At 44.3% G+C, this 17,194-nt stretch overlaps 1 protein-coding gene across 9 annotated transcripts in view; it reads left to right on the plus strand.

The window, feature by feature from the left end:
- The first annotated feature begins 4,918 nt into the window (after positions 1-4,918).
- Positions 4,919-17,194, plus strand: part of Eip93f (Ecdysone-induced protein 93F) — a 119,434-nt gene continuing 107,158 nt past the window's right edge. For 4 of the 9 annotated variants that reach the window (XM_071700164.1, XM_071700155.1, XM_071700162.1 and 1 more), the window contains exon 1: positions 4,919-6,256. The gene's annotated coding sequence lies outside the window, so the exon portion shown is untranslated. The remainder of the gene's footprint in view (positions 6,257-17,194) is intronic. The other 5 variants (XM_071700157.1, XM_071700159.1, XM_071700161.1 and 2 more) reach the window with 5 other exon arrangements.

Raw genomic sequence — 17,194 nt, forward strand, 5'->3', positions numbered from 1 at the left:
CCAGAATAATTCGATAGTATAAAAAATCCAGTAAAGATCTATTTTTAAAGACAGGATTTCTATTAGAAAATATGCGCACATGTAATATGAACATAGTTGGTGTATTTTGTTCGCATGCAATTGTGTATAATGTATATAATTTCGGAAGAGCGGATGTTTCACCCGCACTTGCGTCACACGTACGTGTGGCAATTAACTCCAAGAAGAAGAATATATGATTCATGCCGAAAATGTTATCGCGATTTTATACGATCGCGCGCCGAACGAGCACCGTGTCGGCGCGATAATCCTCGATCATTGCAACGGATTTCGTAACGTCTGTCTATCGCAATCCGTCGGCTTTCGGGCATCGCGATATTTGTCTCGAGTCGCTTCTAGTTTTCGTATTGGTATCTTGCGTCACGACTCGAACGTTATCACCGCGAATATTCGCCATTGAATATGTACCGGAAAGGCTTAAAGATCTATTTTCGGTATGGGACTGACGCAATATAGATGAGACTGAAACGCTCGCGATCGTGAAATGACAAAGTAGAGGAGGAAGAGACTAATGCGTGGGATGCAGCTGACGCGGAGCTTCACGTTGAAACCAGTTCCTCGTTTTCAGCTATTTATGCACTTAGCGCGGAGAGGAGGTACGCCGAGATAAGTGCAGGTACACACCGCAATCGGATCCCTCGGCAATGAATTATTGCCAGTAATATTAATTTGAGAAACGAACAGATCTCTCTTTGAAGCGCTAAAAATATGTATGTATTTAGATAATGGGGAAAACGCATAAACGCCGCAGCGTTACGTTAATTGCTTTTTCTTTACCGTTACATTCTCGCATAATCGTCGCTCCATCATTTAGGGGTCGTAGTTCGTTCCTGAAATCTTGAAGTGCCATTTTCGAGATCCGCTCTTAATGTTGCTTCCTCCGTTGATCACCCTTTCGCGTGACGGCGAGCAACGGCAACATTCTTGAACTTTCTTTTTGTGCCTTGCTAAATAACGAGCTCGTGTGACATAATAGTAAACTATGCTCATATAACGTACTCGTGGAATATGAGCGAAACACACAAGTTCCTAAAATGTAAATCCAGTTTTACTGTGGGTTTTGAATTTTCAACTAACTCTGTACAATCCTAAAAAAGACAAATGTCCGATGTATTTCCGCAGAACGAACGTTAGATTTGCTTTAGCGAAGCGTAAAGTTTTAAGTCTTGTTGAGAGAGCAGGAATAGGTAAATCGCAAATAAGTTTCACGCTCGATGCAAAGAGATGCAAACAGATTCAAACTGGATGTTTGACGTTTGACGTAAGCCTGTTGATCAGAATCATTTTAATATCAATATGCACTTTTCTTACCGCGGCTAATATTAAATTCAAATCTCAGCGCTCAACTCGAACTCTCGAGGACCAAAAAATATGTACTTGGTGATAATGCGCGCTGCGTGAGTTTCGCAATCAATTTTCTAATAATAGACGAACGAATTAATATTCTATTCAGCTGCTCCTTCCTTCGCAACGTGACAGGTCAATACACAGATGCTTACTTAAAAAAAAGTAATGTCTACTAAAAACCACAGTAATATCTAAAGATTAAGATTGTAAGCGATACTGTCTAAAAGAAATAATAAAAAAGAAATAATTACTGAGAAGTTTCATTATTCAATCATGTGCGATTCAGTAACCATTACGGTTGGCTCTCCATATTCGTTCTATCGCGCGAATTCAGAGCAGTTCAGAGATATATGAGATTCATAATAGTTACTGTAGAATAGATTGTTAGCTCAGCGTTAGCATATTAGGCTGTCATTCCGGAATCTTAGGTTCAAATCCCGTCAGTATGTTTTCAAAAATTGTAAAACAGTGCGTAATTTTAATTAATAAAATAGAATATATGCGAAACCACGAATATAAATTAAACTATAAAAATATTAGAAAAAAATTCTTTTTTTCCGTTAAAATATTGTACCGGAATCATTACTGGTCTTTATCGTAATGATTACTGTGAAATCCGTACTAGTTACTGGGAGAATGTTTACTGTAGTAGTGCGTAATGGTTACTGTAAGAAAGACTAAAAGTTGAGAGTAAGCAAAAATACAGTAATTATTACTATTTTTCAGCTCTCAGTGTACATAAAAAGTTTCAGCAAATTCCTTAATCACGTAATCGTGAAATGACACGCCACGCGTGTTCGTTCGTTTCGATCGCGAAACGCAAAAAGATGCGAACGGTGGTAGATTAAGCGATCGCAGATTTTCCTTCGGCTCGTTTTTCAGGCCGCCTGCCCCTCAAAGATTATAGTATAGGGTTTGCGATGATCACACGCGCGGCGGACTTAACTCAGCTCCCGTCTCTCCCGGCGTTTCCGTCGATGGGGACTGCGAAAGAGCATTATTTCATCACGCCGATTTTATCGCACGAACGAGCGGCGGCGGAATTCAGGATCTGCACCTGGCAGCCCTGGCAGCGGCGGCCGGATCGACGATCGACGTCGTCGGTGGCGCGTTCCGAGTGACATTATCATCGCCACCGAAATAGCGCGCTGATAAGGTCGTCTCCCGGACGCGCGGCCAACGACGCCGCGTCTGCTCCCAATAGAATTCCATTAATCTGGCTTACGACGATCAGTATGCGACGGCGTCGCGCCGCGCCGTATCGATAATTTAACCCAAGGATGGATAGCGCGTTCTCCTTGTTTAATGAGCGGTGCGGCGAGGGGGGCACAGGGGGGAGGGGCGGAGGGCGGAGGACAACGGCGGAGGAGCGGGCATCTTTTTGCGCGCCGCACGCCGTTGTTATATAGCCGCTGAGGCAAACGCCGCTTGCATTATTTGCGAAAAGTATTAGAGCAAAAAAGAGCGCTTTTAATCGCCGGACTCGCATACGCTGCGCGAGCGCGCGCGCGCGCGCCTTCTTTTTAGACACACATATGCGCTGCACGCGTTAAAACACTTGTGTATATATAATAGCGCGCGATGCTACACGTTGCCTCAGAAAATGCACGCGACTCGGGTGCGAGTTCAGTTAAAGCCGTACGGGACATCTCAATTATTTTGCAATTAAGCGAAATGTAAATTTCATGTCCCGAATAAATTATTGTAATTTCCGACGCATCCCTATATAGAAGAGAAGTTCCCGTTTATTCTTGCAGGCGTTGATGTTAAATATTTTATTATCTATCATCGAATTTTGATAAATAATTCGCAATTGTATACCTCATCATCTTGCTCTGTTTCAGGAATTCCCGAATTAATTTCATGAATGTGCGATGAAGCAACGCGCAATTTTATCGAAACGTAGTTCCCGTCTTTTTCGTCACTGATGATTTTCGCGTGTAGCGATTAAATCGCTGGTGCGTTCGTTAATTGACGAGGAGGGGGGAGGAAAAGAAGCAGGGAAAACACGGAGACACGCCGTCGTTCATCGTTGCAATCGCAATCCATCGACTATAGCACATCGGGCGCAGATAATTAAGTTTACCGGGAAAGGCATAGTCATCGATGTGCGCAATCGTTCTTGCAACGACGACGCGACAACGGTAGCGTCTCGGTAAACTGCCAAAAGAAGAGGAAACGTGAAGCGAGGATGTGAGGAGTACGACGATCAGTACGTGTATCCTTGCGCCATTTGAATTTTCCGAAAAGAAAGGAACGTCAATAAGAGAGAGACACCGTTTCCTGAATAAATAATTTATGCAAAGAGTATAGAGCAATTTGTTAATATTTAGACGATTAAAACCCTTACTTTCTGTTTTCCATGTTTATTTTAAGAAAACTCTATGTATTTGTTTATGTTATTTAAGAATATTAAGATACTCTCTTCCGAAAAAGATCCGTGACGTTGGCGCCAACGAAAACGTGCGAGATTCCGATGCGTGTTTAATTTCGCGGGAAGAAAAATGTTGCGTCGAATGAAGTAATGGCGACTACGCAAAAAAGACACACAAACTACGTCTCAAACGACGATTTTCTTACCGGGAATAAACAGCGCGCGGATAAAGAGCATGAAGACATTAGCGAGGCTAATTCGTGGCGATAATTATATACTAGTTTCGTAGCAGGTTTTGCGATGTTGAAATTGCGACGCGTCTCGCGTCGCCGCCACGTCGTTCGTGATCGATATTGTGACGCATACATGTCTTTCGCATCGTGCGAGATCACGAGATTTCGTGCTGCCATTTAATTATGCCGCTTGTTACTGGGAGACGCGTTACTGCGCGCATCGCGCGGTTCCGCGAAATCGATGTCACGACGAATGAAATCAACGATGAGAAACTTAAGTTAGGAAATGTTACATGAACGGGGCTAACGATGATTTATGATTGATTAGAAATTCGAATAATTAATGATAAATTCACGACTCTATGATCTTTCTACTTCGTACTTTGTGAGCTAAGAAAAGAACACTCAATCGTAAAAAAATTTTTCATTGCTAATCGCGTGGATGCTTGAATTGACTTTAAGAATGATTGAAAAATATATTTCGCAGAATAAAGATATGTCTAATTATCTAGCGGATGTGATAAAAAATATTGGATTATTTAATTAAGTAATAAAAAACCGTCCTAAAAAGAATAAATGACAGTTTGAGTTATAAAACAATTATATAATGTTACGATGCAAAATTATGATAAAAACAATTTATGTTAAAAGTTATCCGCCGCGTGGTACCGCGGTAGCATCGTTCCGACCCTCGAAATAAGTACCTACATCGGAAAGTCAAGTGCGACCGGTCGACCGCGCAAACCGGCGCGCGGCGCGGCGTTCGCGGACGAGCGGCCGGCACGGCATACTCGAGCGCGCTCGGCGGAGCGTGGCGCGCATAATTTGGACCACCCTATAGCGGAGGAGTGAGGTAGGTTAGTGAATCGACGGGTGTTATCTGGATGCACGGAACGTGCAGACGGCCAGTACGGAACAACATGTCGTCCGAGTCAGCGAAACAGAGACACTTTAAGCAAAGTTGGCGAATCGGCTTCGCGAACGGCACTTAAAGTGCACTTTCCACACGGTATATACGCGCGCGCGCACGCACACGGGGACCGCGGTGCTCTCCGCGCGCGGTGTGCAGTGCCGGCTGCCGGCGTGCCGTCGTCGATGCGCGGTTAGGTTAGCTTAAGGACGCGAGTAAGCGTCTATTTTCGTGGAAAGTAAGACGCGTCGTTATCGTAAAGCGAACGTTTTCCCCACCGAAAGTGTGCGCGCCGTTTACGTGTACATGTGTGTATGTGTGTATGTGTGCGTCGGTAGACGCGTATGCAGATCGCGGCAATAGCAATAGCGGGCGACGCGAACGGCGCGACGTAAACGCTAATAATCGACGCAACTCGAGATCGTTGTTTCTACGAGGATTACCGGCGCGCCGAGAGAAGAGCAGAGAGAGAGAGAGAGAGAGAGAGAGAGACAGGTGCGGTTTCCGCGGATCCCGCGGACCCATCCGGTGCGCATTGCGGAGTCGCGAGAAGCGCCGAGGATACGGCGAACGGTGAGAATTATCGTGCGATTGTCATTTTTCTCCCCGGTAATTGCCGCTTATCGTAATCTCGAACGATACCGCGCGGCGTGATTTCCGTCGCGCGGTGCAGTGTGCAGTCCGTTGCATCGCGGCGTAGCCAGCGCGGTGCATAGGGTGCGCGCTCTCACTCTCTTTCTCTTTCACCGTCTCGCTCTCCGTCTCTCCAGTGTTGATATCGTGTTTCGCGATACCAGGCCGGAGGATTCGGTTCACGAGTGATTAGTGCAATTAGGCAACGTCGTGTTCGCCGAGTGTTGCACCGCGCCGCGCCGCGCCGCGCCGCTCCGCGACGAATCGCGCGCACCAAGTATCACTCTCTCGCCCAGTCTCTCCCGAACGCGAGTCTGATAAAAAGTGTATCTCCAACACACGCGCGAATCGGCGCGCGTTTATGCCGCGTTCTGTGAATTGGAGCAACGGGAACGAGAGTCGCGGCGTTCGCGCCGATCGAGCTTCCGCAAATTCGAACGATCCGACTCTCGAAACCGCACGAACTGCTCGCGCGATTTACGTTAACGGGAGTTCTGTGTTGGCAAGAAGAGACGTTAATCTTCAAGAGTTTTGAAATCGCATGGAAGAGAAGGATCGGAAAAGCTCGTCCTTGACGACTGCCTAAAGGTGCAGAGAGGTGATAGTTTGCGGGGACCGATCGCGTAAGGAGCTACGATATCTCTTCCTTCGACGAGCGAGGCTGCCAGCTGTGCGTGTGTAAATTCACACGTTGCAGGACATAGAAGGAGGTATAACGAGGTACGTACTTTGTGGCAAATTGTATACTATTAAAGCGAGAGATTTTCGGTTCGCCAGCCAGTGTAACGGGCTTACGATTTTCTTAGCAGCTGGATATTGATAATTCTAGCGAAGCTGTTGCTTCGCGCGACTGCTCGAACCACATATTTTCGTTTAGCAAGTTTTCAGGACGGATAAAGTGAGGAATTTTTTTGAAGGGATTAGAATCCTTATTGCGAATTTGAACGACGTTGATTCGTACGTCGGATGGTCGGTCGTGTTTGCGCAAAGTGAATTGGCAATTTATGTGGTGGTAAATGCAACTTCCTCCCGCCGCATCGATGAATACGTTAACGTTTTTTGCGCATGCCTCGCACTTCGGTTGCGATTAATAATAATGTTACAGGATCGGGTTCTCTTCGTTCGCCGTTATTTTTTATCGCATTAACGTAAACGCAACGAAAGAAAAATAAAATAGCGATATATTTATATAAATGAAATATGATTAGTGTTACGTAAGGAGCCGCAATTACGTAGTTGACATGCAAATGAAATTCTTATTAGGTGAGGTATAAAATGTGAAGTTAGATCCGGATCCATTTTTGCTTTATGACCTTCGGTAACACGAGCAAACATGTTTTTCCGTCGGTGGCTGGACGTACTTAATGCAAAAAATAACCTGCTATCAGTCTCTTGCAATTTTTACAACGACTGTGCTAAATTAAACACGGTACAATATCTAAGATTGTATAGCCTAAGATAAAAATTTCGTGATCGCTCTTCCGTAAGCGTTTATCGGGCGTAATAAAAAACGGATAGTCTCGCTAAAAGAGCCGTATAAATAACTAACGTCTCATGTAAAGAAAGAATATTCAAAAAGATTGCCTAAAAATAGGCCAAAGTCCATATTTCGAACACAAAAAATCATCGCAATAAGACACGCGCAAGAAATACACATATATTCTAAAAGCATTGTTCTTTAACAATCAATTTTTAATTTTTACAATCGATGGAAAGCTGCATAATTTTCGTAATATCGCCGTGTGACGAAGAACCAATTTTCGTACGCTGGTTTTCGGGTAAACTCTTCAATTAAGCGGATGGACCAGACGATCCTTAAAGGGGATCAGCTCGTTCGTTGTTTTCGCAGATAGCGACCTTTCGACTTGGACGAGTATACGCCATTGTTGACGGAAAGTCGTCGTCAAAGGGAGTCGCTTTGATTCGATGTTCAGCGACACTCAATGGAGCACCGTGTCGCCCCGATGCTGCTGCTGCCGTCGCGCGTGCGCGCGCGCGCGCGTACGCGCTGATAAAGCCAAATGATAACGAGATGCAGCCTGGCGCGCTGCGTTACCTCACCGCCGCGTACCCAAGTGCAATGCTACAAACTATCACTTTTCTCGCGCAATAAGACCACGCGGCATGGATACGTGCCGTAACAATTGTGAAACCTATTGTGGAGCGCGGTGTATGAAACCGCAGTCATTACAACGCCTACGCGCTTAAGCGCGCGGATACGTTACACGGTGAGGGGGGTCCTTACGGAGAGCGACCGCGCCGCGATTCACTGTTAGGCTGTAGTATGTTGTTAGAAATTATGTTACGGGACGTTATTCGATGTTGACTGCTAAACACGCGAGTTTATCTATCTGCTGCATGATTTAAATTTTTACGGAGGGTATCTTGACTCGCTCCGATCTTTGCTTTACCGGTTATATATATTTTTAACTGAAACGTATACGTACGTTTTGATTGTAGAACATTATATAAGATTACTCTTGAAACACGAAGCAAAACTGACGATAAGATCGATCTGCCTTCAGTCTTTGGACAATTTATAGTAGGTCTGTAAGAATATTGAATTCGTCCATGTTGATTTTAACACGGACGTGTGTTGAAGCAAGTGGTGACGATTAATCTGTCGAAGAGCATCAAAAGCAAAGATATCTTACAATTAGCTCGAGATGTTCAATTCCTGTTTAAATACCCGACGCGCGTAAACAATGGAGATCAACAGCCCTGGTGGAACCGTCCGCCTGTTTCTTAATGAAGTGCCTGGCTCTTTCATCATCCCTGCTGCGGTTGTAGATAATGCACGACGAACGGAACGCAAATATACAACTCGACTCGCGAGCGATCGAGACGACGAGCGTCCTTGTATAGAGATTCCACCGAGGAGGTTTTGCCGAGAGAATCGCGAGCTCTCTGATAAGATTAATACATCTTCTCTGATGTGCCGCGGGCCGGGGAAAGCCGTAATACCTGCAGATTTCGAAAAGTTCTTTTAGCAAACGTTATCGTTATGCGATGCGAGTAAAGCGCTGAATGCTTTAATTGACGTTCGAAACAGTGGTTGCTTCGTTATTCTGTCATTTCAGTTCCGGAATACATTTACAAGAAATCAGGAGTATTTTCAGTATTTTGGGATAGATCGGTTATTTGACTATTTCTTGTTGACAATTGGTTATAGTTTTGTCTCGTCTCATTAAGAAGGAATTCTTTATACCGGATGTTGCAATTTAGGTAGCAACATATTTTGGAATATCTTTCTTTTTTTTTCTCTGCAACAATCAATAAAATTGGATAAATTAATTTGATTTTGCGCATTGATATCGGGCTCTTTCTTCGCGATTATCATCGCGTCGCGTCACGGGTTATTGACTGACATAGTCGCGCGAATGTCGCGAGTGAGTCAGACCGTCCGTATCTGGTTTCAGATTGTTTAGAGCGTCGCAATCGATGTCGGGATAGAACGTGGATCGATCGTGGAGCCGATATTTAAAAAAGGCGTAATCGACTCATTGTTACCGCTCGCGCGCTAACTGTGTGTGCGGGCAACACAATTCCGCTAATTGCGCTTTATCGATACCGATATATACACCGCGCGCTTTGACAGTCCGTTCGTGCGGCGCGATCCGAAAGACGAATTCGAGCTGCGGCTCGACCGCATCGCGGTCGAATTTTAACTCCCGCGAGTTCATTTAGAACGAGCGTTTAACTTGCGTTTCGTGGTATCACGCTAGTTACGATAGTTCGACGCGCATTGGGAATTCGAGTTCGACCGCGGTTGATCTCTCGCTTTATGATACGTGAATCGAAATCTCCGAATAACGATTAACATGTGCCACGCGAACTCGTCAAGATAACAGTGCACGATTAATCATGTCTCTATAGAAAAAGAAATTATTCGTTATCCACGGTATTCATTTGAAATTACATTGAATTAGATATCCGGATATCAAGGCTATCATAATATTGTCTCAGGATATATTATCTTTTAATATTTTATATTTACAAATAAATTATATTTTTTCTCTCTTTCTCTCTCTCTATTTTTTTTATCTAATAAAATTATTAACGCTAATAATTAACATTGCGATAAAGCCAGAAAATTCTGCACATAAAATGAATAGTCCAAAATTCATTTTGGCATTTTGAGCTGCTTTTATTCATCGAGTTATTCTTTCCCTACTTGATATGTATGCTCGCGATGCTCGCGAACTCGGTACAAACGAACAGCTTGACAAACCTTTCGCTTATACACAGCGTGCATACGCACGCTGGCACGCATTCGGATAGGTCGTGGTTGTCGGTAGGACAGCGGACGCTTTGTTTCAGGAGTGCTCTAACCATAATCGTCGTATCGGACCACTTTTCTGTGTCGTGCGTTCAATACAGATTTGCTCGTAATAGACGATAAACCCACGCAATCCAAATTTTTCTAGGGACTATAGGCAACGTTCTACGGACTATAATAGACAAAGTTTTCTTTATCATTAAAGATTAAAGCTTCTTTTGCGATGATTATTATACTAAAATTACTAAATAACTTCGAGCTACTTTACACGTTCATTATCTTCTAAAAGATATTATAAGAAAAAAATTTTTCTTTTTTTTTTCTATTTTTATATGGTCCAATATATTCTTTTGCACTCTGTTCGAATGGTGTGTGGATTCCGTGATGAATTGAATAAAATCTGGATTGTCGAATAATAAATGTAGTAGGCGTAGGTAGTAAAAGCGCTTAAAACGGAAAAAATATTAAGTCAATTAGGATACGTGGCTTTCAGACATAAAGTGTTTGCTCAGACGCGGTAAAGAAAACCGCAAGTGTGTAATGTCATTAGAAACGTGTGGATAGACATAATGTTGGATGTCTCGAGTATTAATTGCCAAAGAAATATACATTGAGCCCATTCATTTCTACTTTTTTAAATACAGAATTTATTAACTCTTGTTAACATTTAGTTTCATATTAAATACTTATCTCGTCCATTGTACAATACAACGGGGAATATCTTATTTTTATAAAATCTAAAATTAATATAAAGAGACACTGTTTAACTCCATAAGTGCACATGTAACTTTCTTTCATAGATAAAGAGGAAAATATGGGAAGTCTCTACGTGGATATTGCAAAGATAAAAATAGAAGTAGACAAAATTACATGCAATCAAATATTTATTCTCGTAACACATACATATATATTTTAGGGTCGCGTTTCGTGAATCAGCCTGTAGCGATGCGTACGTAGCCATTGAAACTTGCGAATGGCGACGAAAAAGAAAGGAAATTCGTGAGAGCGAGGGAAAAGTATAGCAGACGTGAAAGATAGAGAGAAAGGCGAGGAGAACGAGGCGCGGCCGTATTTTCGGGTGACCGTGGCCCTGCCCTCGGTTTCGAGGCATCGTTTATGTGCCACTCGGTGCATTCTACCACTATTACTGTGTGTGTGTGTGTGTGTGCACGATGCATCCAGCGCATTTATATTTGGCCGGAGGGCGAAGCGGGTTCGACATTGGTGTTAGCGCATGCATTCGTCCGTACGTGCGCGCGCGCGTGTTTATACGCGCACACACACACACGCACACACACACATATGCGTATGCATTTGTGTATGCGTACAGAGGGTCAGTGGTTCCGGCGGTTTTATTATTCGGCACTGCGCGCCGAGTTAACCCAGGTCAGTGTGTGGTAAAAAAGCCATACGTTCGGCGAGACTGCCACACGAGCGTCCGCGCGACGAAGCGGGAAGAAACGCGAAGAGAAAGGAGGGAAGAAGCGAGAGGAATGGCGTGCGGGAAGGAGGGAGGAAAGAGGGCGACGCAAATGTGCACGGTGTGTTACACGCGGGCATGCATGCACGCACGCACGCACGCACGCACGTACGCATGCACGCACGCACACACGTTGGAAGTGCATTCGCGATGCGGACGACCGTCGAACGCGCTGTGTCCGTTGCCAAACCAGGCTGCGCCTGCTCGTCGCGGTTCGCTCGCTCGCTCTCGAACGCGAGCGAGTTTTGCGCGCGATGTGAATTTTCAATATTCTTTCCGCTCTTTTCGTGACGACGAAGAATAGGCTGTAAATACGGACTATACCGTGCGAGAAATCGATTAATTTTATCCGCTTACAATAAAAAGAGTTTCATCATGAAGCGTGACGTAGGGAGAGAGAGAGAGAGAGAGAGAGAGAGAGAGAGAGAGAGAAAGAGAGAAAATAAAAATATATTTCGAGTTTTATTTCATTACGTAGAATGCGAATACACACGTTTTAAGATGAAATAAAAAAGATAACGTATATGTTGTATTCTCTGACACAAGTCAATAGATAGCAACCAATATCATTCACGTATATCCATGAATGCAATTTTGTCGGAGTCCTCTATTAATAGAGAAGATGCAGATAGTCACAATGCCTCTATATCTATACGTACGCGAAGTTGAGGCAGAAATGGACCTTGAATGTATATCGTGATATCGCTAGAATTATCGTGTGATAAATAACTTGTGAGATAATGCCTTAATCCGAGATCTGACGAATCCATTTGGCTAATTAGAGTGCAACGAAATCCTTTATCCGTCGTATTTCATTTTTCATTATTATTACTATACTGTTCTCTTTTATATTTGCGTGCTTCCATATTTAGGATCTTCTCTCTCTCTCTCGCGCCCCGCGCGCGCGCGCGCGCGCGTGTATGCGTTCGTCGAAAGAGCCGCGCGAGACTGGTGGCATTGTTAGTACTCAAAATTAGAGCAACTGATATCTGTCCTGGAAACACTGAAGCCTGTGTGCCAGCACGTCGCTTCATACAAAAAAGCCACGGACATAAACTCGATAGTTGAAAATGCCGAACGAATATTCCGGTAAGCGACAAGCGTTGTATTTTCGCTCCTCGACGATAAACGTATATAGTGAGTAACATAATTAAAAGCGCATACCTCGGAGATATAATATTTTTGCTGTTTATCTGACTGTATGCGATAATAATTCCTTTTTTCTAATTTCATGCAAATAGAGCTTATTACGACGCAATACACTTATCATCGTAGAAATTTCTTAAATCGTCTACTACGTTTGTCGATATCGTTCAACTAGTTATATCTGCGCGCGCATAGAACGAAAAAAACGTACAGCTTAGCACTGATAACGATTCACGAATATCGGATACGTAAGAAATGCACATACGATTAAAATAATATCAAAAGTGCAGAGTCCAAAGTAACTCGTCTAATGAAAGACGATAAAATCGTATCAAAATTTCGTAAACTGCTTATAGCTTAATTCTAAAACTGATTTTTAGTTTAATTCAAACAGTTATAAAAGCTTGTGAGGTAATGCCTTAATCCGAGATCAAAAGTTGCTTGTGTGTTGAATAAACTTCCGTTTCAATATAAATTTGAAAAAACGCGCTTAGATAATACGTGTCTTTTTACCAAAATTCTTAATGTAATGTATTGTAACAGTGCTCATCGTTTATGTGTTTTATTCTGGTGTGTAATGGCTATACGTAACGTAATTAGAATTAAGCCGCGACGCGGCGAGACGTGCACACAGGTGTGCAATGTTCTCGTCGGTTCCCATCAAATTACTGCCCGGTGTCCTTGAGACAAAGGCGGGTGCGTGAATTTTAGAGCGGCTCGACCGCGAGCCGCGCGGTGAAATCACCATTGCAAAAATCGATTTCGTATCCGTAAATACTACTGCGTCGCGTGATGCACCGTTCGGGTGACGGGGAGTGACAAAGAGGGTCCGTCGAAGGCGCGTCGGAAGGAAGGAGGAAAGTAAAATAGGGAGGGATACGGGGGCAAGAGCAACCTACGACGAGATAGGAGGGTGAAGCGGGCAGAGGTGGCTCGGTGGTAGAGTTTCACCAGTTAGCCGGGTTTAAAACAGCTGCCGAATTTCCCTCTCGGTCGAGAGAGTGAGAGTGACCCATCGAGAGCGAGTGTGTTCCACATCGCGTTTCGCCGTTCCTCCTCCTCCTCCTCCTCCACCCTTTCTCTCTCTCTCTCTCTCCCCTACGTCCCTCCCCGGACACAAGTCAGCGCAGCCGGTAGCACATGCACGTGCACGTGCACATGCACAAGCAGCGTTGCAGACTGCCGGGCCATTTGCGCGCATCCATGCGCGCCTCCTACGTGTACGTCTATATAGATATCAGCGGGTCAACACGGAGAGAGCACCCTCGCGCGCGCACATACACATGCGCGCGCGTATACCGCAACACGTACACATTCGATATATATATGCGCTATACGTGACCGAACACGCGACTGTGCAAACCTGTGAGCACTCGTACAAACCTCCTAACGCAACACACACATGCAACGCATCGATCAGCACGTGGCGAGTTTCGAGGATGAAGCATACGTACGGCGTGCACGCGTGTGTGCCCGTGTGTCAATTGCACGTTGCACGCGTGTGCGCGGGCGTTAGTGCAGCGAGAACGCCGAGAACGACTCTCCGCCACGCGTACGTGTCTGATGCACACGGAGGATCGGGAGGATTCGGGATATCGTGCGAACCCGCACGGTAACCGGGACGCTGCCGCGTCCCGCCAAGTTCCGAGTTTTCCCCTCGTGCTTTACTCCACCGAAAGCTTTTCCCTCGGTGTACATATACCTCGAATCGCTTTAGAAAGCCGTGCGCGCCTGCTCTCCCCGGTCGTCGCGTCGCATCGGCACGTTGCTCGAAACGTGAGGACGTTTTCACAGGCGTACGGGAAGAGCGGGAAAGAGGATGCTCGGGGACTTTAAAGTCGGATGCCGTACCGCTTTTCTCTCGTTCCCCGCGCTCGAGCCGTTCTAATATCGGTAATCAGTGCCGTCGAGTGAACCGGATGAAGGTAAGCTCGCGTTAAAGAGCTTTACATTTCTTTGCGAACGCGCCATTGCGAGCAAATCTGTGGCGAACGAGACGATATGTAATTGACCACTCTCTAAAATAGGCTGAATTTACTTGGCGAGTTGCAGCAGCGTAATAGGCACCGATGTGACGCATCATCGTCGTTAAATTTACAAGACTCGAAATATTATTTATACTTAGGGATGCTTATACGTTCTTATAGATATCTATAAAAAAAATTCTTTTCTCTTTTTGCGTTACACGGGAAAAAAACACTTGAATCTTCGCATAATGGATTAATTTCTGAGCTCGAGCTCCTCGATTTCAATTCGAAGAATACGTATGGGCCGAATGAGCTTTGCATAATCGACTGTTATTGAAGCTATTGAAGACGGTTCACGGCCATCAGTTCGCGATTGAATTGGAGCCGAAAGACGCGGGGCCGTTTTATGATCGAGATCCCTTTTTGCAGGCCCCCAAGGCTAACGCGTCTGCGAAAGTTAAGATCGAATTTATTTGGTGGAAGGCCGGTCGCGTCTCTCTCGATACGGGCGATACCTTAGGATGATCCGCGTATTTATGACGCCGTGTGCGAAACTTACCTTCCCACGCCGGGATATTACGTTTGTTACCCTGGGCGGTTACACGACCGCGTGCGGTTACATTAACTACGACATTGCCGGAAACCGTCGACATTTTTGTCTACGTGGGCGTAGCCCACGCCACGCCCAGGCGATGTAACAATGTACTCGATTTCCGAAAAAAGGCAAAACGAAGTGCACCAGCTGTAGTTTCGACGAATCGAGGTTAGTAGTCTGCCTGTAACTGCCATTTGGCGCTATTGGATTATAACAACAATGCTGGGTCTTCTATTCGCGTGCGAAACATGTGGGTGCCGGTAACGCGGTCGCATTTGATCGATATTACCGAGTTGTCAGCTTGCACGTATATTATGACGCTTTTCTGTGCGTCATTTCAGCATGTCATTTTCTTGTGCGTTTTAATATTCTTTACCCTTCTACGCTACGCATTTTTCAGTTCGCTCCGGTGAACGGATTTTTGTATCTATAATTAAAAGCAAGCTTGTGCTTATTGATAAACATAATAGTAATGCGTCGTAGTTAAATACTGTTACATATGTAGTAATAGTATTTTTTAATATTTTCCTCCTCTTCTTAAGTTAAAAGCGATAGATAACTGTTTTCGAGATTTGGTATGCAGAACGATAATTCTCTATGCGTGAATTATGTTACTTAGCCCACGAAGAAATATCAGACGCTCTCCCGTGTAATCTTTTCGTTATAATCGATTAATTTAAAATACTTGCGTGGCGTGAGAAATCAAACAGTCGCTATTATCAACTTGTACATATTTCCATAAATCCATATTCACATTTCTATAAACTACGTGCCGCGGGTTAAACAGACATCTATTAATTGCGCGGTTTTACGAGTGTCGTGGAACACGCGTTTTCCGTCGCAAGTATGCGAGCCGCGCAATAATTAAATACCCGAACCGTACAATAATTACGATATTAAACATGCGCTTTAACCCTCCGCGGTCCTACGGGGCGCCAAGGAATATTAGGTCAAATTTGCCGATCGATATTTCGAAGAACGACGAGTGGAGTGTGTTGCTCCACGATTCGCAGCCACGGGGGGTCCGCCGAATCGCGAGTTACTCCCAGTTTCTGGGAGTGGTGCAACAAGTAGTAACGGTGTTTATATCGCCGCCGTTGGCTACGGTGCGGTGTCTGGGTGCATACACGTGCACGCGCCGTATGTATGTGAGCGAGTATATAGGTCAGCGGCAGCCGCAGCAGCCGGGTTATAAAGCGGCCACCCCCGAAATTTTCCAAGCTGGATGAAACGGGAGGGCGACCCGTCGACTATCCCGCACACTATTCCGCACAGTCGAAATACACACGGTGGTCGTGTACGCGAGCGAAACTCATACCGGATACATAACCGGGGCGATATACGTACATACACCCTGTATGTGCACTCGCTTCCGCGTGCCGATGCATACATACGTACGTATGTACATACGTATGTACGTACAGTCGATCGTCCAATGTCGCGGCAACAGTTTCGCGAAGGTAGAGTAGGGGGCGGACGAAAAAAAAAGGTAATATGACGGTTTTTTTTGTGTACGTCCACGGTCAGCCAGCTTGTAATTGACCAACCGCAAAAGTTCGTTAACGTCGATGAGAGAAAGAACCGCGCCAAAATATCCGTTTCGGTCGCCGCAGTCAACAGATGACGATATGTATTTATCGGGTATCGCGTTTATGTAAGTTAGGCTCGCATACATTGTAGGAGGACGGTAGGGTACGATAACGATTAACCCTTTCAGAGGGCTGCTCTTTTATAAACTCTTTTTATGCGACAGAAATTTTAAATATAAAATCTATTTTAAACGTATTTTGATGTAAAGAAATAATGCAGGAATTAAAAACACATAATATTTTTTAATATTAGGATGACTGATTTAGTATTTATTAAAATAAAAATTGGGTAGATGCTCACATTGGTTAGTCATTTTTTGATAGAAATATACATATCGTGTTATTTTTCAGCTTATTTTTTAGCTTAAAATATATTAAATATTATTTTATTGATAAAAGTTTGTCTGTAATATAGGAAAAAATTGACTGCTGAAAACGTATGTTTTCATGGAATTTTTTTCATTAAGCGATATCTCATTATCGTTTCGCGCGACTCCGCATTTTGTTAATTTGAAATAAAAACGACATTTGCGCACACGCCGTTTTTGCAACGTTGACGGATATAACTTTACGATAACCGATTCCGAATAAATCGCGTGTAA

This window comes from Temnothorax nylanderi, unplaced genomic scaffold, assembly GCF_030848795.1.
Source record: "Temnothorax nylanderi isolate EJ_2023f unplaced genomic scaffold, tnyl_v1.0 TNYL_tig0021_pilon, whole genome shotgun sequence".
Taxonomy (NCBI): Eukaryota; Metazoa; Arthropoda; class Insecta; order Hymenoptera; family Formicidae; genus Temnothorax; species Temnothorax nylanderi.